This window comes from Triturus cristatus, chromosome 5_2 (genome assembly GCF_964204655.1).
Source record: "Triturus cristatus chromosome 5_2, aTriCri1.1, whole genome shotgun sequence".
Lineage (NCBI taxonomy): Eukaryota > Metazoa > Chordata > Amphibia > Caudata > Salamandridae > Triturus > Triturus cristatus.
Genome location: NC_140588.1, coordinates 74,315,761 through 74,340,682, shown reverse-complemented (window position 1 = coordinate 74,340,682; position 24,922 = coordinate 74,315,761).

Genomic DNA, 24,922 nt, shown 5'->3' with positions numbered 1-24,922 from the left:
GGTGCCACAGTTGTGCATGCGGGTGTGGGGGCTTGGTGAAGGTAAGTGAGTGTGATGTTAAAATTGTCTGTCCAGAACCCAGACAATTTTAACATCACACTCACTTACCTTCACCAAGCCCCCACACCCGCATGCACAACTGTGGCACCTCCTAAAAAGATCTCCGATAAAGAGCCCTCTCGCAGGGCCCGTGGGGGACTGCAGCACCACACCCACAAGGAGCAAGGCCCGATGATGAAGCACGACACCCGCAAGGGTGTGTGAGGGCACCAAATCCAATAGGAGGAATTCCCCTATCCTGATTTTGATCCCACCGAAACATCTTTTCGGAGACACCACTTTTCAACCACATTCGGTTGTAGAGTTTTTTTCCTCCTTCTCTTCTCTTAGGAACAGCTACCTCCTACTGGGTTAAAACTTATTCTTGGGAGCATAGGTGCTGGACCTTTTCTTACTCTAGATAACCGCTCCCTTTCCCTCCCTCTTTTTTTGTGACCTATCAAAATCGATACCTGAGCTGAAGTGCTTCCTTGTAAGAGACCCTCGCCACTTGGTAGATGGTCTGCTGAAAGGATCTTTACAATCTTCAGAGTTAATGATGAATGCTATTGGCTTTTTAATCAATTCTGGTGCACTGTTTTGTTATGCGCGGGAACTAAAACGCAAATATTTCTCATTTTGTGCTTTGTGTGTGGCATCAAAGAAAGAGTCATCCCAATTGTTTCACTGAGCTGATGGTTCTCAGTCCAAGGGGCTGTAAATGCTATATTATCCATCTGGCAACCGTTTACAGAATTTTTGCTGAGTGATGATGCCAAAGGCAAGAAATGTGAGGATCTTTGGTCGCATGTTGATAGTGGTGTGAAAAAAAATACACTCTACTGCATCTTAGATTTTTACAGGAAAACATAACTCTTTGAGAGTAGGCTGGGTGACACCTTTAGTGACTTTGTCAATGTTTTTTACAATGCATGAGAAATGGTTTGCAATGATGCATAGAAATGTTCCTTCACCAACAACGGCATTTGAAGTCAATGAAACCTCAGTGTGGTACACTGTACAAATTCTAGATTCCTTCAGTGAAGGGGAATTTTCTCTGTAGTTTCAAAAGTACTGCTTCATTTTTGAGGGCTTCAATAATTCTGAAGGCATAAGCGCTGAGTTCAACGCTAATGTTGCAGAACCTGCCGAGATAATCGCAATATTCAAGTGCACCAGTACTGACATGGAAAGCTATGTCAGTAGGCAGAGTTAGCACATTTTTTACTGGCTGTTTTGGTGTTGCCCATCTCAAGTGCCAATGTTGAGAGGGCCTTTTCACAGAAAAAAGTTTACATGGGAAGGAAAAAGCGAGCGCACATGACCAAAGACTGACTGAAGAAGTATTGTATGGTGCACTACAATACGATTGATTTGCAAAAATATATTTGGGCCGCTACACTGTATACACTATATATATACCATGCATTATCAGTGTAGAAAGCAAGCAATACTAAAAACAAAACATTCCATAAACACCGGAAAAACACTGTTTCTGTTGTTTTAATGGCACGAAAATGTGTAACCACTGATAGCCACTGTTTTTTAAGGCATGGAACTCACTTGAAAACACTGAAAAAACCCCACCAGAATTGACCAAAAATAGAAACTGAATACAGGAAAGCCTAGGTATATTCACAAGAACGTGTGCTAACTACCGCAAGAGTAGCTTAACGCAACTCTCAACATCGCAGCCTATCGCGGGAAAATAACCCCGTGTCAACGTGGAATTCACAACAAGGCAGCCCCATGCGATAGTTTGCCAAAACCGCTGCCAATGCCCGCGATACAACCACCTCGACGGAGATAAAAACACAAACCCCAATGCCAAAAAATCTGCGATGGGCCAAAGCGTGATAAGAAAACAGTGACAACCAGCGCAAGGGCAGCAACACTCATGCGTAATGCGGAAAAAAGCACAAGAACAGCATACAGAAAATGCCAAAGAAAAAAATACAGTACAAAAAGGGGTGGTGATGGACGGAGCATCAGAACCAATCAAACACTCACACCCAGTCAACAGATCTGGGTTTGATCCATCACCGTTCTTTAGCCTACTCTGCCACCCCAGTTCAGATATGGCCATATGCAAATCAGTCTGACCCTGTGCCTCATGGGAACAGTGCAGCCCGAACTGCCAAGCCATGCCTTCCCTGGACCGGAAACAAGCTTCCTAGGACCGGTTTCTGGCATTTCAGCCATTTTCAGCCAGGCTTGCTTGAATCCAGTGGCAAAGTGAGCAAGGGACTCACGTCTGAGAATACCCTGCCAACTTATGGCAAACAAAGCGGTACAAAAGGGGGTGGTGATGAACGGAGCATCAGAACCAATCAAACACTCACACCCAATCAACAGATCTGGGTTTGATCCATCACCGTTCTATAGCCCACTCTGCCACCCCAGTTCAGACATGGCCATATGCAAATCAGTCTGACCCTGTGCCTCATGGGAACAGTGCAGCCTGAACTGCCAAGCCATGCCTTCCCTGGACCGGAAACAAGCTTCCTAGGACCGGTTTCTGGCATTTCAGCCGTCTTCAGCCAGGCTTGCTTGAATCCAGTGGCAAAGTGAGCAAGGGACTCACGTCTGAGCATACCCTGCCAACTTATGGCGAACAAAGCGGTACAAAAGGGGGTGGTGATTGACGGTGCATCAGAACCAATCAAACACTCACACCCAGTCAACAGATCTGGGTTTGATCCATCACCGTTCTTTAGCCCTCTCTGCCACCCCAGTTCAGACATGGCCATATGCAAATCAGTCTGACCCTGTGCCTCATGGGAACAGTGCAGCCGGAACTGCCAAGCCATGCCTTCCCTGGACCAGAAACAAACTTCCTAGGACCGGTTTCTGGCATTTCAGCCGTCTTCAGCCAGGCTTGCTTGAATCCAGTGGCAAAGTGAGCAAAGGACTCACGTTTGAGCATACCCTGCCAACTTATGGCGAACAAAGCGGTACAAAAGGGGGTGGTGATGGACGGAGCATCAGAACCAATCAAACACTCACACCCAGTCAACAGATCTGGGTTTGATCCATCACCGTTCTTTAGCCCACTCTGCCACCCCAGTTCAGACAGGGCCATATGCAAATCAGTCTGACCCTGTGCCTCATGGGAACAGTGCAGCCCGAACTGCCAAGCCATGCCTTCCCTGGACCGGAAACAAGCTTCCTAGGACCGGTTTCTGGCATTTCAGCCATCTTCAGCCAGGCTTGCTTGAATCCAGTGGCAAAGTGAGCAAGGGACTCACATCTGAGCATACCCTGCCAACTTATGGCGAACAAAGCGGTACAAAAGGGGTTGGTGAAGGACGGAGCATCAGAACCAATCAAACACTCACACCCAGTCAACAGATCTGGGTTTGATCCATCACCGTTCTTTAGCCCACTCTGCCACCCCAGTTCAGACATGGCCTTATGCAAATCAGTCTGACCCTGTGCCTCATGGGAACAGTGCAGCCCGAACTGCCAAGCCATGCCTTCCCTGGACCGGAAACAAGCTTCCTAGGACCGGTTTCTGGCATTTCAGCCGTCTTCAGCCAGGCTTGCTTGAATCCTGTGGCAAAGTGAGCAAGGGACTCACGTCTGAGCATACCCTGCCAACTTATGGCGAGCAAAGCAGTACAAAAGGGGGTGGTGATGGACGGAGCATCAGAACCAATCAAACACTCACACCCAGTCAACAGATCTGGGTTTGATCCATCACCGTTCTTTAGCACACTCTGCCACCCCAGTTCAGACATGGCCATATGCAAATCAGTCTGACCCTGTGCCTCATGGGAACAGTGCAGCCCGAACTGCCAAGCCATGCCTTCCCTGGACCGGAAACAAGCTTCCTAGGACCGGTTTCTGGCATTTCAGCCGTCTTCAGCCAGGCTTGCTTGAATCCAGTGGCAAAGTGAGCAAGGGTCTCACGTCTGAGCATACCCTGCCAACTGATGGCGAACAAAGCGGTACAAAAGGGGGTGGTGATGGACGGAGCATCAGAACCAATCAAACACTCACAGCAAGTCAACAGATCTGGGTTTGATCCATCACCGTTCTTTAGCCCACTCTGCCACCCCAGTTCAGACATGGCCATATGCAAATCAGTCTGACCCTGTGCCTCATGGGAACACTGCAGCCCGAACTGCCAAGCCATGCCTTCCCTGGACCGGAAACAAGCTTCCTAGGACCGGTCATTGGAGTACCACGGATGCACCCTGACCGACTGCAGAGGACAACATGTACACCACAACATCCAAGCACCATGGAAGAACAGAACCGACAGGCACACCGCATGAAAGAGACAAGTGGCAGATAAATCAGAGCCGCAGGAGCGACTCGCCCACCGTGCAGCATACGCACATAAGCAGAAGTGCACATCGACATTGACAACATCCCGGTACAAACAGCAACCCCTCCACAACTGAACACAGGACACAACTGGTTCCGCAAATGTGCACAACATGGCAAATCACATCTGAAACCACATGAAAATATGACATGACAATGTACAAGTACAACCTGTTACCTGCAAATATGTTGTAATCACACATGCAGTGATATTGGACATCTTCTATTGTCCTATGAGTGCCATAGACGGCCACAATGTGACGTGCTCATGAGAAGTAAGTGTCAATGATGGAGTTCCTACGGGCCTTTTCTGCCACAGCTGCAGTGGGATGTGGGTCACCTGCCCCATCATCACCATCATCGGCTGGTACCTCTGGAACTGGGATCCATGGGGCATTGGTGTGAACACAGTGGTGTTCAACACACAACATGCAACGGTCATATTGAACACGATGTCCGGGCTGTACAGGAGCTTTCCACCTGTGCTGTCCAGGCACCAGAAACGTTACTTCAACGCGCCAAATGAGCATTCAACGATGCCCCTGGTGCGTATGTGGGCCGCATTGTACTGTCTCTGGGCGGGTGTGTTTGGGTCTCGGAGGGGTGTCATCATCCAAGGGCAGAGTGAATATCCTTGATCACCTGTGACAGTACAGAGAGAAAAGAGTCAATACTTGGTTCTGCAGGATGTGATGGCAAGCCCACTAATACAGTGATGCCTGTGCTGGCTGTGTGTGGGGTGAGTGTAAGCCAGCCCTCAGGGAGTAGCTGGAGCTGGCAACAACTCCAACAGTCATCAGGCACTCAGAAATGCAATGTCAGTACAACAAGGGGGAATGACGCGAGTTGCCAGGGCTAGTGGCCCCAGATGCACAGCGGCTGACATGGGCCCACCGCTATGGGACGCTGACCTGCGGGTGTAGTCCTCCCATTCTCCCCCGTGACACTCCACGGAAGGCACCCATGACACATGTGAGGCCCTGCTCTACCCTCATGACCCTACACCAGGGCATGATGCTGGGGGCACATGCCAGCTGTGTCCGACAACATGGTGGATATGTGGTCACCCAGGCCCTTGTCAGCAGTAGACTGGACTACGGAAATGCACTGTACGCCGGAACCCCAGCCAAACTCCTGAAACGGATTTAACGCATCCAGAATGCCTCCACACGCCTGATCCTCGACATCCCTTGCCGCAGCCACATCACACCCCAACTGAGAGACCTACACTGGCTCCGTGTCAACAAGAGGATAACCTTCAAACTCCTCACCCACGCACACAAGGCACTCCACAACACCGGACCAACGTACCTCAACAGCCAACTTGGCCTCTACACCCCCACCCGCCAGCTCCGCTCTGCAGACCGCGCCCTCGCCGCCGTCCCCCATATGCGAAGAGTGACCGCCGGCAGCAGATCATTCTCCCACCTCGCCGCCAAGACATGGAACACCCTCCCCATCCACCTGCGGCAGACCGAAGACCTTCTGACCTTCTGAAGACTTCTCAAGACCTGGCTCTTCGAACAGTAGCAGCTCTCTCCCCAGCGCCTTGAGACCCTCGCGGGTATGTAGTGCGCTCTACAAACACCATGATTGATTGATTGATAGATTGATGAATGCCACAGACACAGGCCCGACACCAAGTCTGTACCTGTCCATTGCTGACTACCCCCAGGCCACAGGCTCAGACACCAATGATGTTCCGCCGGAGGATGACGGTCACTCATGGCGCACAGGGTTAGTGCACCACGTGTCGTAGGCCTGCGATATGGACTTATGCCTCACTGATCAAAGGGAGTCTTGTGCTGTGGCCGCTGTCACAGACTTGGGGTCACTGCCATTCAGGACTCAGGACACTGATCCACATGTGGGACCTACTGGGCCGAAGAGGACGCCGGTGAGGCATGTAAATTAGTAAGGAGTGATGTGGACCAGCATCAGGGGGGCCAACAATGGTCTGCGGAGGCTGCAGAGGTAGCGGGACTGGGGCTTGGCGCTTGCACCGGCACGTGTTGGGCCCTCGTTCACAAACTACGGTGTTGGCAGTTGAGCAGTGAAGCAATGGTGCGCTGGGGTGGGCAGGCCTGGTCTGTGCATCAGCGTCCTGGAGTGCAGCAGGAGCACAGGGTTGCAGGCCCCGCTGCTCACGGCATCAGCCTCGTGGCGGGCCACGCGGCACCGCACTGTCAGTGACGTTGGCCTTCCCGGGAGCGGACCACGCCCTGCGCAATGGGGTTTGTCACCACACCCCTGCAAAGCCCTGGCATACTCAGGGCCAACCCACTACGCTCACGTACACAGCGGGAACGCAGCGTGTGACACTTTCGCTATCTGTCCCACAGCCTGGGCTGACATGGTTGCGTCCACTACTCACTACTCGCCAGTCACCAGCAGTTGTGGTCTGCATGGACATATCAGTTGTTTGCATTCCCATGTCTGTCCTGCACATCCACGCCTCACTTCTCATTGTGTACATTCCCACTCACTGGTCACTTGCATCCTCGCACATGGCTGAATTCTGCTTCTCCACACGTTCAGCTGTTGTGTGGCTGTGCTGCCATGAAATGTCTGTGTTGGATGCAGGGGTAGCCCAGGGTGACCCTGGAGTGGTGTTGTCGTGTCTGGTAGGTGGTCGTGTAGTTTGACATGTTGTATGTGGTTTGATCACTGGTGCATTCCCACAGTTGTGTGTTGGGTGCTTTGGGGTGTGTGATGTGTTGATTTTGCACTTACCAACAAGCAGTTCCGTTCCATATGTGCCATCCTGGAAGCACTGGTTGATGACGGACTGTCGGAAGATGAAGGAATCATGCACACTGCCTGGGTAGATGGCGACGACATTGGTGAAGAGTCACCGGTGGTCCACTATTGCCTGCTCATTGATTGAATGCTGATGTCTTCTGTTGCAGTAGTGGTGTGCAGTATCTGCAGGGGGCACATGTGTGCAGTCGATTGCCCCCTACACGGCCGGGTATCCATCTTTCGCATAGAGACTTTGCTTTGTCTCCAGCTGTTCCTGCGCAGTATTGGGTAAGTGAAGGTACTGTGGTATGAAGCTGAGGATGGCATCCAGGACAGGTGTGAGGAACTTGGATAGGGCTGGCTGTGAGATCCCTCTGACTCTGGCAGTTGTTGGTTGGAAGGTACCTGAGGCCAACAGGTGTAGCACAGCCAGCAGTTTTGTCTACGGAGGGGTGTTGGTTCTCCGCTGTGTTGGGACCATCAGCCTGTGGGCGACGTTGGTCATGATGTGGATGATGGTTGTCCTTTTGAGCCTGTAGTGGGCAATGACTTCCTCGGGCGTTAGGTCTGTGAGAGTGGTGTGTTTTCAGTAGGTCGGCTGACTCACTCTGCGCTGCCTCCGTGGTGGTCCGGGGTGGCGGGTCTGGATCATGGGGGTGGTGGCGGTCCTGGGGGCGGTGGCGGTGGGTGTTGTGGCCCTATTGGGGCTCTGAGCTGCCTGATAAGTAGCTCCATGGCATTGTTTGTTCTTCGGGTGTGGCTGTGTGCGGGGCTCCGTTGCCTACTGCAGGTAGTCGTCTGTCTTTACACCTGCTTGAGGCAGATGTTAAATACCTGCGGCTACCGCAGCTTACCGCCTGTTTTTGGTTGGCTTCGCAGATCTGGCAGTTTGTTGTGAAAGTGGTATTGTGTTTTTTTTGTGTGTTTTTGCACGGAAGCGCCTACTCTGCATCTCATTAGGGTTAGTATTGGTGTCCACAGTGGTGATAAATTTTGGGGCAGTTATCGCAGGAATACTGGCGATGTCTGCAGTTTGCACCAGCTTGTAAATGGGGTGTTAGGTCTATCTCCAATTTTAATGCATTAAGGTGGAATTAAATCGAAGATAAGTCCGTGTGTTTATCCCCCTAAATCTTTGTGATGATGACAAATTTTGGAATTGCAAAGATGAGACTAGCTCTCATCAGCATATGTTCTATCATTGTCAACTTCTCAGACCCTACTGGGACCATGCCTAATCCAAATTTACATCATTTTCCATACTCCAACAATTCTAGACTACACCACTGTAATTTTAGGCCAGTGGACATCTAAAAATATGCTTACTGTTAGAAATGGGGATTGTGGTTGGCTAGGTTATGCACCTAAGTCAGGCAGAACCCACTACTCTAGTCAGGGCAAGGGAGTTACACACTGAAGATAACCCCTGCTCACCCCCTGGGTAGCTTGGCAGAGCAGTCAGGCTTATCCCAGATGCAATGTGTGAAGTGTTTGTTCCACTCATACACACCAGTGACACACTAGATACACCAACAAAAGATACGCCACACAAAGTTATATAAAAATATCCTATGTATTATTCATAAGCACATTAGTACACAATCACATAAATTACTGTGCCACTAGGCACTTATCATGACATCACATAAAGTCCTACACCACTTTTGCCAATCGGGCAATTGTCATAACATCATCAGCAGTGCACTGTAGTAACCAATTGCCGAGTGCACACATAAATCCACTATCACTGTGAATTATCCTAAAAGGTGCACCTGAAAACATTGGGGCATGAAATGCAGCCAGGAGTTATAAAACATCACCAAAAGGCATAGGGTGCAGCTTTTCTGCACTCCTATTATATGTTATGTGGTAACCCTCATCCACAGCATGGAGCACAGAAGCATCTGTGCCTTTATTACCAGGAATATAGTGCTTTTGCTGATATCGTGTCTACTCTGGGACTCGGGCCTCCGTTGAGGTTCCACCCCGTTCCTGCTGCAAACACACCTAGTCCGTGCCCAACACGAGCAGACAACTGCTGGGCATTCGGCAGGAATCCCGCTACTCACTAAGGTTAGGGGGGGGGGCAACAAACATCCCAGTCTCTGCCGGACATGATCAGACAACTGCTGGGCATTTTGCCAGAATCCCATTTCTCCTTTCCCAGCCCTATGGTGCTGCAGCCTGTCCGAAGCCCTCCTGGGCTGTTTGGATGGCTGTAAGCACTGCGCACATGGGCGGTCTCACCTCAGTTCCCTGGCCGGAAGAGTGAATTCCATTCAAGTTGGTGTCTTTGCAGCACGGAGCAGGAGCGGTGCAGCTGCTTCCTGCCTGAGCGCATCCTTGCTGGCCCGAGGCTCGACGCGACATCTGCTGGGTGGGTCTGTAGCGGGCAGCATCTCTTTCTCCCAAGTGCTGTTTGCGGTTACTAGTTAATGCCTACTACCCTGCGGCGAAGCTGGTGGAGACAGCTCTCTCAGCCCTGGACTCTGGCGACATGCTGTGAGATGGGCAGTGCCCCCAGCAGACATATTCTTCCCACACGGTCAGTGCTTGAAGCAGTAGAACTTACAGAACCCCGCTGGCAGGCAGCGCTGCGGACACAATTGAGCATTTTTCATGTGCTTTCTCCCAGCACCAGGGAAGAAAAGGTAACGCTCTGCAAGTGCTTTCTGCCAGCAAGATGCAGGCTTGGCAGGCCAGCACGAGGGCTCGCAGAGCTGCAGTCCTCCTTTCAGCCCACAGGCAGCAGGCCAGCAGCTCAGAGGAGTAAAGTCCCAAGGTGGTTCCCCTGGCAATCTGCTATTAGGCAGAGCCAGCAGCATCTGGCTACCAGTCCTACACAATGTCTTCTTTTTTTTCATGGTGTCACAGCCCCTGTAGTTATAGTGCAAATTATTTGTTCTGGGGGCACTTCAGACACATTGTAGAAGTGCACAGCACCCCCCATTCACATTGCAAGCCCTGGTCCCAGACACAACCCAGGGGGGTGGAGACTGCATTGTAGAAGGCAGGCACAGCCCTATTCAGGTGCAGGTGCAACTCCTCCCACCACTCCAAATGCAGACCAGGGCTATGCAGGTGCAAGGGAAATTACTCCCGCTAATCTAAATTCAGCCAAGGTCTATTCAGCCTAGCAGTGAGTCACCCAGGAAAGGCAGGACACACCTCAATCCCCCCTTGTGACTGGCTGGATTGAATACACCAGGCCTTCAATACACATCCAGGCAGGGCACTAGGGGCAAGAAGTATGGCCAAGGAATTTGCGACTCGCAAATTGCATCAAAATAGCAACTCCCAATTTGCGAGTCTCAAATTGGTATCTACAACAGTGTCTGCGGCACTGATTGCGATTTCTAATGGGGTCGCAAATTGCATGCCTCATTCATATTCATGAGGCACTCGCAGCTTTCGACCCCATTGGGATTTGGCTGGTCCTCCCAGGTATGGTGGCCTGCTGGGCTCAGCAGACCTCCATGTCTGGGACTTCTTTTAAATAAAGCAGTTTTTTAATAATGTAGCCTGTTTTCCTTAAAGGAAAATGAAATGCATTTAAAAACAGAAAAATTAAACGTTTTGTTTCATTTTTGAAGGGCAGGTTATGGTCCCTGGGACCACTGTCTGCCCTTAAAAAATATTTGTAGAGCTAGTCACAAAGGGGAATGGCATTTGGGGCCGCTATTAGGAAGGAACCACCCCTTCCTAATAGCAAGTCGCAAATCCTATTTAGCGAGTAGCAAATAAATTGCGACTCGCTAAATAGGGTTTGTACATGGCCCTGTAGGTTTTTGCATGCACAAACGGGTTGCAAACCCGTTTGTGCACGCAAAAATGGGTCGTACATCAGGCCCAAAGACACCTAAGCACAGAGAAATGCCCACTTCTAACAGTGGCATTTCAAAAATAGTAATAATAAATCTGCTTCCACCAATAAGCAGGATTTTTCATTGCTATTCCAAATATACCAAACATGGTCACTCTACCCATCTCAGATCAGAAATGAGCACTGAAGCACATATCAGGGAATCCCTAATGCAAACCTATGGGAGGGCTGCCTCACAGCTGTGAGAAACCAGATAGGCTGTTAGTCCCTACCAGGACATGCCACACAGTTAAGGCACATGTCCTACCTTGTACCTACAACCCACCCTGCCCATAGGGCTAGCTAGGGCCTGCCTTAGAGGTGACCTATATGTAGTAAAAGGGGAGTTGCAGACATGGCAACCACTTTACATGCCATGTCACTCCAGCAGTAAACTCCGAGCGCAGGCCCTGCAGCGGCAGAGGCCTGAGACAGGTTTGAAAGGCTACTTCGGTGGGTGGCACAAGCAGCGCTGCAAGCCCACCAGTAGCATTTAATTTACAGACCCTGCCTATATGTGATACCACTGTACAAGGGACTTACAGGTAAATTAAATATACCAAACAGGTGTAGCCCAATCTTACCAAGTTTACAAGTTAGAGCACATGCACTATGGCACTTCTCAGCAGTGATAAAATGCCTAGAGTCATAAAACTACCAAAAATAGGTCAGAAAAAATATAGGAGGAATGCAAAAAGTTCTGGGCTGACCATGCAAAAAGGGCCATGTCCAACACAACCCCCTTCCAGCCTAAAACCAGGGTAGACTAATCAATACATTGATGGGCTTCCCTGCTTGGGGTGATTGAACATGGACCCTGGCCTTCAACTGCAGGCGCACATTCCAGTTCTACGCCAATCTGAACCCATGTGGATCCCTCTGTCTCTGCTCTCAGGACCAACTAAGCTAACCATGGGAACCCCTTAGCTGTCGGTGGCCAGAACCAGGTCCCAGGCCATCCATGGGTTTCTGGTTCTCGCCATTCGCAGAGTGGGGGTGGATAGTATCCTTGCTCCACTCTACCTCTCATCAGTGCAGGAGTTATACTCTGTCACTGGTCCCTCAACCTAGGGTCTGCACCCTCAGGCTGACCAGGGGTCACGGGCAAGGCTCTCATCCCCTACCCCTCCTTTCATGGTTCTGGACCCTCCTCCTAGGAAAGGTACCCCCAGAACCTAAAACTGTCAAGGCGCCGGTATCGGCCCTCCCACACAATTTTCCTCCAGTTTATGATTTCTACCCTGCAACTGGTCTCCTAACCCAGAGACCAAACACTCTGGTTGAACCAGGCCAGAGGCGAGTACTCCCTCCCCCTGCACCCCCTTTCAGAGTTCTGCACCCTCCCACTTAGAGTGGTACCCTCAGAAGACAAAATGGTAGGGACACTGCTAGCAGCTGTCCTTCCCTCCAGGTCAGACATTGCATCCTGAATCTGGCCTCCCAACCCAGGGACTACAGCCTGCGGCTGAGCATGTGCCTGGCATGCCAGGATTTACAGGGGTGCACACCTGCTCCCACAAGGGTAACACATACCTCAGGTGGGGTGTGACAGTCTGCCAGGCGCTGATGTCCAGGCCCCAGCTCATCTGACAGCGGGTGAAGACACCCCAAACCATAAGCGGTGTCACCAGGGTCATTCCTGGGGAGCTCTACCCTCAGAGCTGGCCCCTGACCCACTGGTTCTCCCACTGGGGACTGCCTCCACCTCTCACCCCTCCATATGGGCTTCTGCGCCCTCCACCCAGGAGTGGTGCAGCCAGACATCAGAACTGTTGGAATGCTTCCTACAGACACCACTCCATGTTCTCCTGACACTAGGAAATCCCCCTCAGCAGCTGGCCTTCCAGTTCACTTCCTGGCGTTCACTCATAGTTCACATTGGGCACCTTGGGACACACCATATTCCCACTCCTTCTCTTCTGAGACAGGACGTGGGTCCCTACACCCCTCCCATTACACTGGGACCTATCTGGGCTACCACAAACCTTCCTCACCACCCTCAGTTGGGATATACCTGAGACACTCCCTCTAGGATCCCTCCCAAATGCCTATCCAGACCCTCTGGGATGCACCTAGTGGTCTGCCTCCGGTGCACGTTCCCTTGGATCAGAATACTCACACTCCAACAGGTGTTAGAGTAGCCCTGGAAAACAACAATATAACATGTGCTCTCTGACAATTGGATTGAACAGCCCTTCAAAATTGTTTACTGCGCTACACTTCACCCAACCTTCCAGTGCATCATAACATGCTTCCACAAACTCCCCCCAAGACTGGTAGAACAGTTTCCTAATGCCCCTGAACCTCAACCTATACCCTTCAGGTATGACATCCTCCTCCTGGGAACTAGGTATTTCACTCTGGGATCTGGGAGTTAACATTTCTCCACTGGACACAACATTGCTGCCACCACTGGACTCCAGCCCATTGAAACTACGCTCAGGGAGCAACCTATCCTCAAGAGCTAGTTTCTCTCTGCATAAGGCCCTCTCTGTCTCCACCATCATCTCCTGCACTAGGACATTTTCAGCCTCTAGCCTTCTATCTTCAATAACCAGCTTCTTGAGGCTTATCCCAGAGGCAATGTGTAAAGCATTTGCGCAACACACACACACACACACACCAGTGACACACCAGGTACACCACAAAAAGAGGCTCCACACAAGGTTATATAACAACATCCTTTGTATTATTCATAAACACATCTGTCCACAATCACATAAATTACTGTGCCACTAGGCACTTGTCATGACATCACATAAAGTTATACACCACTTTTGCCAATTGGGCAATTGTCATAACTCCATTAGCAGTGACCGTAGTAACCACTTGTCGAGTACAAACATCATAAATTCACCATCACTGTGAATTATCTCAAAAGGGGCTGCTGAAACACATTAAGGCATGAAATGCAGCCAGGAGTTACCATCACAAAAAGGCATTGGGTGCAGCTTCTCTGCACTCCCATTATTTGTTATGTGATAACCCTCATCTACAGCATGGAGCAGAGAAGCATCTGTGTCTCTATTATTGGGAATGTAGTGCTTCTGTGGAGATCCTATTTACTTTGGGACTCCGGGGCCTCCTTTCCTGCCTAAAAAGAATGTCCCCAGTGCCCAGCATACCAAATAAGGGGGCGGGGTGCAACACACCCAGTCTCTGCCCGACACGAGCAGACGACTGCTGGGCATTTGGCTAGAATCCCAAAACTTCTTTGCCAGCCCCACAGCACTGCAGCACGTCTGGATTCCTTCTGGGCCGCGCAGACAGCTGCAAGCACTGAGCACGTGGGCGGCCTCACATCAGTTCCCAGGCCGGGAACAGTAAATTCTGCTCAAGTGGGTGCCTGTGCAGTACAGTGCGGGAGCTGTGCAGCTCCTCCCTGTTGGAGTGCATCCACGCTGCCCCGAGTGTCGACATGGCGTCCTGCTGGGCAGGGCTGCGGTGGGCTGTGTCTGTCTCTTCCTGGCTGTTTGCAGTTCCTAGGCAATGTAGTAGCCTGCCGTGCAGCTGGTGGAGACAGCGATCTCAGGTCCGGACCAGGACCACAGGTGGTGCGCGAAGCAGTGCCCCCAGCAGACTTATTCTTTCCACACGGTCAGTGCTTGAAGCAGGACACACACAGAACCATGCAGGCAGGCAGCACTGCCTACACACATGAGTGCTCTTCTCACGCTTTCTCCCAACACCAGGGAAGAAAAGGTAGTGCTCCGGAAGCGCTTTCTGCCAGCCACAAAAGCGCTTGCCATGCGCTATATTTTTCCAAGACAAGGGGCACAACAGCAAGGTTCAGGCTTGGCAAGCCAGCACGAGGGCTGTCAGGGCAGAGCTGCAGTCCTCCTTTCAGCACAACAGGCAGCAGGTCAGCACCTCAGAGGAGTAAAGTCCCAAGACGGTTCCCCCAGGATATCCAGCAGCTCCCTGGTATTAGGCAGAGCCAGCAGCATCTAGCTACCAGTCCCACGCAATGTCTTCTGTTTTTCCATGGGGTCACAGCCCATGTAGTTGTAGTGCCAAAATCTTTGTTCTAGGGGCACTTCAAACACATTGTAAAAGTGCACAACACCCCCATTCACATTGTAAGCCCTGGCTCCAGACACACCACAGGGGGCGGACACAGCATTGTAGGGGAGAGGATATGGCCTGACGGCTAGAGTGGTTGACCTCAATGCTGGGGAACCAGGTACGAGTCTCGGCAGGGACGCTCAACATTCTGTGACTCTGGGCAAATCACGTAATCTCCCCGAGCCTACCAAAAAAATACATAATAAATGCATCCATCTGTAACGCAACCGGTTCTCTTGTAAAGTGATCTGATACCTTTGGGTCAGGTTTGCGCTATATAAATCTCAAGAAAAGATTGTAGAAGACAGACACAGGCCTATTCAATTGCAGGTGCATCTCCTCCCACCACTCCAAATGCAGACCAGGCCTATTCAGGTGCATGGAAACTCCTCCCTCTACTCTAAATTCTTTCAAGGCCTATCCAGCCTATCACTGAGTCACCCAGGAAAGGCAGGATACACCTCAACCCCCCCATGTGACTGGCTGGAGTGAATGCACATCCCCTTTTTCCTGTCAGTCAAAACCAGACAGCCAATACACATCCAGGCAGGCCACAAAGACACTTAAGCATACCGAAATGCCCACTTTTAATAAAAGCTGTTTTGCTTTGGGACGGATGCTGATCTTAGATGGTCTTACAGACATTCGACAATGCAAATGTTGACTCGCCAAACACAAAATGGTAAAAACTCTACCCAGACCACCAATTGTAATTCAAATAGACCATTGGCAACACACAAGTCTCGACTCGCCATATGTTAAAGGTGAAATCATACCAAGAGCATGTATTGAAACTTTAGCCCATGATTGGCATACATTTTTATGAGGCATCCATTATCGATTCAGACTTATTGTTCAAATGTACTTAGCCGATTTTATTTTGAGGGTCTTCAGTCTTCATATGAATCTTTTTGTCCTGAAGGTGGTCTACTAGATGTTTCACAAGACAAGACCAAAACGTCGAAATACCTAACCCAATTTCCTAAAAATTGTTATATAGGAATTAATCACTGTATGTGTATAGATAATTTTTATTTGTAAATAGGTGAAAGAAATAGGTTATTCACAAAAGTGATTATGAGACAAGTCTACTTAAAAGATAATCAAGCTCAGTCATTTTAATTTATGTGAATTTTGTTTTGCACCGTTGTTCTAAAATATTTAACTACATAAATTTGTATGGAAAAAGTATACACCCATTGTTGTTCTTTTTTATATGTTCTTTTTTGATTTCTTCAATTATTTTCAATAATTCATATTTATGAAGCCACTAATTTGGGCTCCCACAATATTTTTTTGATAAATCAAGCTGGATTTTTTAAAATGAAATCCCTTGAATGCACTGTTATCTGATACTACACTTCAAAAAGTGCCATTTCTAAAATAGTAATAATACATCTGCTTTCACCAATAAGCAGGATTTATCACAATTATTCCAAACATACCAAACATTGTCATGCTACTCCTCTCAGATCAGAAATTACAAGTGAAGCACATATCAGGGAATCTTCAATACACATCAATGAGAGGGCAGCCTCACAGCAGTGAGAAACCAGATAGGCTGTTTGTCACTACCAGGACATGCCACACAGTTAAGGCACTTGTTCCACCTTTTACCTACACCGTACCCTGTCCATAGGGCTAGCTAGGGCCTACCTTAGGGGTGACATATGTAGTAAAAGGGGAGTTGCAAACATGGCAACCACTTTATATGCCACGTCTCTGCAGCAGTAAGCTGTGCGTGAAGGCACTGTAGCAGCAGAGGCCTGAGATAGGTTTGAAAGGCTCCTTCGGTATGTGGCGCAAGCAGTGCTGCAAGCCCACTAGTAGCATTTAATTTACAGGCCCTGGGTATATGGGATACCACTGTACATGGTATTTACAGGTAAATTAAATATGCCAAACAGATGTAGACCAATCTTACCAAGGTTACAAGCAAGGGCACATGCACTTTAGCACTGATCAGCAGTGATAAAGTGCCAGAGTCATAAAACCACCAACAATAGGTTACAAAAAATACAGGAGGAAGGCAAAGAGTTCTGGGCTGACCATGCAAAAAGGGCCACGTCCAACAATAACTCTATGCAGTTCTGATATGGCCCTACTGGATTTAGTCCTAACAATTGTTGTAATAGCCATTTCATCAGAATGGAAGTCGTTTAACCACATTTCTTATTATACATGGTGAGGGTGGGTCTCCTTCCTAAGAAGTGCTCACAATTCACATTCAAACAAATTGATCCTCCCACAGATTTCCTCTGTAATTTGGTTTACTTTGGACAAGTTTGCTGCGCTTTAGGGAAAATGACAGCCATATAGGCTACTTCACTGCATTAGCTCCTTCGATACGTATGGGGTATTGCTAAGCACTCCCCACACACCCTATTTCTCCCCCTTTCCCCTCCTCCCCCCTTTCTACATTTATTTGTTTTTTCACACTGTTGGTTGCTACACCTTGCGTACATCTTACTATATGAAGCCACCCTGGTACATGAATGCAACCTTTTTCCTGATTCAACTATGCATAGCTCTTGTTAAGGAAACTATGAAAGGTACAAAATCATTATTCCTTATTGGTATGAGAAAAATTGTGTATATATTTTTGGACTATTACATTGACAATCACTAACATTCTTCTAAGCATTAATACCAATGATCTACTCTTACGTAACTTTGCTACTCTTACATGACTTTCACCATCTGTGATTTACTAAGTTGGAGTGTAACATGCTATGTAGTGAGTGAATAACTTTATTGGATTAAATAACCATCAAAGTACACACAACAAATTAAAACAAATTCAAACAGACAATCAATTCATGGGAAAAAATACTGGGTCCTATATACACCAATACATCCTCACTATAAAAAACATTTCAATCAGTTCATTAAAATATTCATAATAGCAATAATGTACATAATTTTAACATTTTAACATTTCCCTCCCGGCAGTTTAAATACATTATAAAAACACAATAAAACATCCCATAAGAAGTACAACAAACTAAAATATATATATATTACTTCAAGTATCGACTACTCTGACCATCAGGTTCACTTTACAGTCATTTGTTTGAACCAGCAACAATTTCCCTCCTGTGCATAAGCAAATCTATCTTCACATATCATATAAGGGCTGTGCAAATATAAGAAAAAGTGACCGTGCATACTGCGTAAAGTGCATGTAATTAACTGCAATACATAATGGAAATAATCAACCAACGAAACTTGTTATTCCAGAGCCTTTAGGATTTTTGCTCTCCTATACCACATTGCTTCTAAAAATTTACTTACAGCAAATACTGTTTTTTGTGATGTATCACTTTTCAGGATCCTAAAGGCTTCTAGATGACTGCCTGTGTCCATGCTACAACAAATGGGAACTAGCCATTTACGGCGTATGTAAAATTACTCCTTGCAAAAAACACAGAACATGCTTTTCGTCTTCAGGTGCAAGGTCGCAAATAGGGCAGTTTCTTGATTTGCCGACCATTTGCTTGTAAGGGTTTTCAGTGGTAAAATTCCATAACTAAATCTTATATACAAGTTTCTGGTTGGAGATGGGAAAAGTAAATCTAAAAATTCTTCAAATAGTGGAGAGTGCTTATGAGCCAAGAACTTAATAGTTGCTGGGCCATTGTGGGTATTCATAACAGATTGGTCATTTATATAAGCCCAATACCTATATTTAGTAGTTTAATATCAGATTTTAAAATAGAGTTGGGCTAATCCCACAAGTTCTGCATACCGAGTTTGGAAAACCATCCAGAAACAGCTTTAACCCAAGGAATTTCCCTGGCTCCTTGAAGGTTCATTACCTCTACCAGAGAGTCTTTAAAGAATATAAGTTCTGGTGTAGACCATAGTCGGATCCAATATATTAAAGTTTTCAAAATGGCCCGGTGAGCAACTCGTTTTATTCCAACATCAAAATACATGGGGATTAATGGTGTACTAGATGGTAAGCCTAATAGCCTTCTAAAAAAGCGGTCCTTGGCAATGGTTAACAACTGTAAATTACCATAACCCCATATCTCTGCCCCATAAAGAGCGGCACCCTGAGCCATTGCTCAGTAAACTTCCACAGCAGGGGAAATAGCACTAGAATTTGTTTGATTATAAAACCTCAAAATGGCATTGGATCTGTGTTCAGTAATTAGTTTCGATTTCTCCAATTGGTTTGCCCACCCTAAATTGTCTTTAAGTCTGACCCTCAAATAATCAAAACTATGTACTCTGACCAGGGCCTCGCCCCCGGCATGAATACTACAACTTCCTTTTTTCTTCTTTCCAAAAACCATAAACTTAGTTTTGTTTATATTCAGTTCTAAGCCTCTCAAATTACAAAATTTTAAAAATGTATCAATTAAAATTTGGAGGCTCATCGGAGATTTAGATATGAGGAGGGAATCGTCAGCAAAAAGTAAAATAGGTATCTTTTTGTTATTTAAAATTGGAGAGTCATTTTTACAATGTTCTAGGGTGTCCACAACATCATTAATGTATAGAGAAAATAGGATGGGCGCTAACACACAGCACTGGCGAACTCCTCGCTCTATGGGAATATGATCCGTCAATTCTCCATTTGGAGCCCAGCGGACCTAGGCAAAATTATTCACATGTAATCTACTTATTAAATGCACTAGGTTGGCCCGAGCACCCATGTTTATCAGGGCTTGCCAAATGGCCGATCATGGTATAAGATCAAATGCTGCTCTAAGATCAATAAAAGCCACGTAAAAATGTTTTTTCTGAAGTAAAACATATTTCCAATATAAAACAATAAATCTAAAAATGTGATCTGTTGTACTAATTCTTGGTCTAAAACCTGCCTGGAGGGGAGTTAAAATCTCTTGTGTATCAACCCAATCCAAAAGTCTCATCAGGATTTGTTTCGAAAAAATCTTTTGGCCATTATCAATGAGGCTGATAGGCCTATAATTAGATGACTCCCCAGATCACCTTTTTTATGTATAGCTATAATTTCAGCTCCAAGCCATGAGTCGAGCATTTTCCCCCCAGCTGCAATAGCATTAAATAACATATTAAGGTAGGAGGACCATATCAAAGGTTCAGATTTATATAAGTCCCCCGGGCATTTTATCTGGTCTAGGGGCTTTAGCATATTTCTGCGCTCTAATTGTTTCGCCTAAGCTAAAGACGATAGGAGGAGTGGGATCTAGTATAGGCCATACCCCCAACTCAATCATTCGCCCCACCAGAAGTACATATCTTGATTGGAGCAGGCTAGATGCCATTAAACTAAATAAACAGCTCACTCTCACCACCCCTGAGTTGACACCCGATAGCAACATTGCTACTTGTCAAATCTCAAGTTGGATAAAGGAAGCCATCAAGGTATTAGTTCCTTTAAAAAAAAAAACACTTCTAGGAGAAGAACACCGTCCCAACCTTGGTTCTCAGACCTACTTAAATCACTCAAGCAACACTGCAGAAAGGCAGAGAGGAGATGGAGGACCAATTATGACCCTCATCTTAAAGCCGCCTACAAAATCTCTCTGTCCCTCTACAAAAAAACAATACTAGAAGAGAAAAGTAAATACTTTGTTCAAAAAATAGATGAGAAGAAGAACTCGAATAAAGAATTATTTGCTACTGTTAAAAAGCTTTCTAATATTGACAGCGATAAACAGGTAACAATCAGCTCCGATTTCTGTGACACTTTGGGCCAATTTTTTGTAGACTAAGTGACCACAGTGTATGAATCTTTTAAATCGTCCGATAGGATCTCTTTCAAACAATCACACACAGTGCCCAAAGTCGCTGCCCCCCCACTAGAGCAGGGCCCTTGCTTTCATTTTGTTCCACCTTCCACAGAACAAATCCTCCATACAATTAAAATGACTAAATCCGGGAGTCTAACGGATCCCTGTCCCCTGAAGATTATGCATCTTTTCCCGGAGCTAGCGAGCAAACAACTATGCATCCTTTTCTCTCATATAGTTCAATCCAGCCAATTCCCTGACACATGGAAAACCACTTCTGTACTGCCTCTTCTGAAAAAAACAAATCTGGACCCACAGAATCCTGCTAACTTAGACCTATTGCAAGAATCCCTTTTGCGGCTAAGGTGCTTGAGAAACTTTTGAATCAACAACTGTCCGTGCACCTTTCGAACACGCACGCTCTAGACCACTCGCAATTTGGGTTTCGAGAAGGACATGGGACAGAGACAGCACTTATCTCGGCAGTCGAAGAACTAAGGATAATTCTAGACGCAGGAGGGAAGGCCGCCTTGATTCTATTGGATCTCTCGGTGGCCTTCGATACGGTGAATCACTCTACACTGCTCTCGCGTCTAGAGGAAGCTGGAGTGGATTCACCGGCCCGATCTTTGATTTCTTCATACCTGTCCAATAGAACATTCAGGGTAGAACTTGGGGAAGCAAAATCACAACCCTTTAGCTCGCCTTGTGGTGTGCCCCAGGGGTCCTCCCTTAGCCCCTCTCTCTTTAATTTGTATGTTAAGCCCCTCGCTGCCATCATTAGGAACTGTGGCTTTACACCTGTCTCATATGCGGATGACACCCAAATAGTGGTGTCAATTGAAAATAATAACATCAATGGAACAGCACAAAAATTTCAAAATTGCATGAGTCAAGTCAACCACTGGATGCAAAACAACTGTCTAAAATTAAATGGGGACAAAAGTGAAGTTATGCTGCTAGGCACCGGTACTGACACCTGGTCTCCTGAATGGTGGCCGTCCAATCTAGGCCACCCCCCACAACCAGTAAATAAAGTGAAAAATCTAGGTTTTATTTTAGACAATAAATTAACATTTGAAGCTCAATCCAACAAATTGGCATCAACTATGTGGTACATTTTGAAAATGATTAGGAAGCTCGTGCCTTACATTCCAGTTGATTCTCGTAAAACGGTAGTGACGGCCCTTGCCTTATCTAGACTGGACTACGGAAATGCTCTGTATGCAGGGATGCAGGCTCAACATTTAGCCAAATTACAACGTTTGCAGAACGCAGCAGCAAGATTGGTTCTGGATATCCCCAGATTTGAGCCGATCACACATAAGTTAAGATCATTACACTGGCTTCCAATAGACAAAAGAATAAAGTTCAAATCTGTCTGTCTGGCTTTTAAGGCACTTCACGGGATGGGACCTCACTTTCTTAAAACTCATCTAAAATTGTATGTGCCTTCCCGGAACCTCCGCTCTAGCCAAGCAACACTAATTCAGATCCCAAGATTCAAACAGGTTAGGTGGGGAGGAAGAAGTTTTCTGCTGCACGCGGCACAGACCTGGAATCTTCTCCCAACCTCAATCAAAAATATTCCCTCTATCCTGGCCTTCAGGAAAGAGGTAAAAACTTGGATGTTTTCTACCATTTAGACCTAGCCAAGACTCTCTCCGGTAGTTTCTGTCTTTGTCACAGCGCCATGACGCCTATGGGCATGCATGCGTTCTATAAATTTTTATCAAATCAAATACATTTAGAAAACTAGTGCTATCAGGGACATAGGAGTCACGGAGTCACCAGAAGCATAAAGCATTGTAAAATGAGATATCCATTTATCCGGGGAAATATTATATTGATGTAAATTAGGTTTTTCTGACTTAGTTTGCATAAAAAGGCGCCAAAATAGTCTAATGTCATTCTTTTTCCCGACATCCAAAATATCTTGCCATAAGTTATTATTCCAATTCCTCTTGGCTTTAATCAAGATAGATTTGTAGTGAGATCTTGCTGCTTTAACATTGGTACTATTTCCCTCTATTATAGCCTTCCTCAAAGCTGACTTGGCTAACTTGCAAGCCGGATTAAACCATTTCTCCACCTTCAATGAATTAGAAGTCCTAATAATACAATTTTGGTAAAAAATCTCCCGTAAGGCATTAGACAGGCCAACATGAATGTCTAGAATAGGAACTACATCCATATTCAGTCCTACTTATGCTTCAAAGTATGTAACATAAAGTTTGTAAATCTGTGAGAACAGTTCCTGATTAGACATAACATTTGGCCATGAAACATACCGGCGATTATTAGTTACCACAGGAGCAGGCACCATAGTTTTGTGGTTATTTTTATCTTGGTTTAAAGAGTCACCGGTCAAAGTTACTTCGAGGGAATTATGATCACTATCAAAGCGCACCACCACTTCCATATCATACAGTAGAGGCCATAAACTTACATCGACCAAGACATAATAAATAATGCTGGTACATACCCCTCTCTTAAATGTAGCGCCCTTTTAGGATCAGAGCGAGTACGCCCATTACACGCTCTAAGGCCCTTGCTTATTGTAAACGAGGCCAGTTCTAAGGCAGTGCTGGAAAACAATCTCAACGTGGGATCAGTCAAAGGTGGTATACCCCATACTTCATCTTCCTCTTTAGTTATCTCCTTTAAATACAATGAAGGTTCAAAACTGGTATTAAAATCACCTGCTACTATGACTTACACTAAGATCCAGATTGTCTATAAGTTCCCCCAAAAGAGACAGTGTAGGTGATTTATCCAAACTCCTAGAACACCTAAGAAAAATATTAAAAATAGTCAAACGGAGACCCGAAGAAACGGTTACAGTAATCCCCATCAGATCTAACTTATCAATCACCATCAAAGTAGAGCTGCTAACACAGCCATTCTTAATTAAAATCAAAAGCTCACATGTGGCTCTCCCAAAATGAGCTGCAGGTTTGGCCTCCACACTATAACTAGTAAACCCATCAAGAGACACTTTTTCTGTCGCCCATGTCTCTTGTAACAAACAAATATCTTGATTGGCTATATATGCCAACCAATCTGGATCTACTAGTTTTGGTCCCAAGCCAGCAATATTCCAAGATAATATCTTGAGGAAGGGGAAAATACTATTCTGCCGGATTAAATCATTTCCCGACTTAATGACTGGTAATTCAGCCTGGGCAGGTTTTTCTGTAGGATTAATACTCTCAACATAAGAATACTTACACCTATTATCAGTAGGATTATTGTCCAAATAACAAGGGGATGGAATTAATGAGGATACATTAATGTAACCCTCTCTCCCAACTTGGTTAGTTGTATCAGTAGGCCCCCCCCAGTCATGGGGCATATAAGTGGACACTACCTCGCTTGAACTCGAATCACAGGGATTACTTGGGGCAACACGAGATAACACATGGGCATTACTACACCCAGTATTGCAAGAAGCTACAGAACCCTGGTTCCCAATTGTAACCTGGCTCACCGTACCGGCCCCAGTTAAAGGATTTCGGGATGAAACAGTCTTCATTAAGGCACCACAAACCTCTTCCTCCTTATTCATATGAGGATCAGGAGTACGATGTCCAATAAAGGCACCTGGTGTCCTTGGAACCATACTGGGGGCAGTAGAATTTGGCACCAAAGAACCAGGTAAATTCATTGCATGACTACTCCTACAACCGTTTATTTTCTATGTTTCTCTCTAAGACATAGGGCCTTAACAATATCCATCCCTGATCTACTAGAGCGCCAGATTGAGCACGCAGTCAGTTAATCTCTATTAGGCCAGAGAGAACACCAAAGCGATTCAGATGGCTAAATGAAGAATGGTGGGGAGGAGGGTATCTTTTTGGGCCATGCCTCAGAGAATGTTGCCACCAATTTTATTCTTGTTGGGGGGGGTAAAAAAAGGCCAAAGGACAAACCTTTATTGTATTGTTAAATGATGTTGTAACATGCTTCAGGGCAAAAGACGCACCGTTAAAATTAAGAGCATTGCAATCCCCTTCACAGGATTTAATTGTAGAACCCAAACAGCCCACCCTCCTAGCCAAAATAATAACATTGAGCCAATTAAAAGGGGATGGAATTCTTGTTGAGCACCAATGAGCTGCCTTATTATTCAGACTTGTGCAGCTTTCTTGTTGCC